Raw genomic sequence first — 1,199 nt, 5'->3', positions numbered from 1 at the left:
GTTTTTGACAAGCCCTCTCCTTCTCGTCGCAATATTGCACTAAATGAAATAAAAATACAGTAAGTATAAGGAAAAAATAAAGATTGATGGTCGAAAGAACTATTTGAGACTCTGTCCCAATATTAATATTAGGAAATGAAAACATCCTGATTAAAATTTTTGGGTTTATGTGATGGGCTGGTAGTCACTACTTGACTGAAATGGCTTATAGAGAGACGACTACTGCTACTTGCTTTGACATTGCAGGCATTCAATTTTATTTAAGCTTTATGACTTTGACGTACTTTTGTCACGTTTCGTTAGATTGAACTGACAACTCTTAACTATTGAATTAAGTCTTGTCTGTCCAGCTCTGACAAAACCTAACTACTAGTTAATAAAAAAGAAGTAGTTGTCAAGCAACGTCTGAAAACAGAATGATTCAATGAAGATTGGTCAAGAAATGTTTGTACATAAAGACGAAATGGGATAGACAACTACTATATATACAACTACTATAGATGCCATGTGACTGCATGGGGCTAGTTACCCTGCTCCTATATTTTAGTGTAGTTAGCTCACACAAAAATTTATGTTTTGCTTCAACCAATTTGAAGTATCTTTACTACTGTGTGTCCAATGCCAAAGGATGTGTTCGTAGTTATCCTTCTCTTCCTAACAATGACTCAATTTCTACTTTTTGACTTCCAAGTGTTGTCATGCGTCTACGAAGGTCATGCCAAGTGTTGTGATGTGTCTATGAAGGTCATGCCAAGTGTTGTGATGTGTCTATGAAGGTCATGCCAAGTGTTGTGATGTGTCTATGAAGGTCATGCCAAGTGTTGTGATGTGTCTATGAAGGTCTGCAATACTTCATTACTATCTGAGTACTAAAGTCATCTTGCCACGAAAAACTTTTTATGCTGATGTAATTGCAGCCATTGATGTAGGGTTTTCATTTGCAAGAAAGAGGGCCCTTTCAACAGATTGGTTGCTGCCAGTATGATTGACTTATGACTATGGTTGCTGCCAGTATGACTGACTAGGTTACATAATACAGCTCAGACAGTTGCACTCTGACTGCAGGGGCGTATATACCAAAATGAGTTGAGAAAACCAGTGACCAGGTGGTAAAGAATTGGCTAGTTAAAATGATAATAATTATCCTTGCGATCTAGCAAATACATGCATTTGTTAGACTCCACACTTCTTACACAGCT

Source organism: Watersipora subatra, chromosome 2 (assembly GCF_963576615.1).
Source record: "Watersipora subatra chromosome 2, tzWatSuba1.1, whole genome shotgun sequence".
Classification (NCBI taxonomy): Eukaryota; Metazoa; Bryozoa; class Gymnolaemata; order Cheilostomatida; family Watersiporidae; genus Watersipora; species Watersipora subatra.
Note: the sequence above shows the minus strand (reverse complement) of the source record.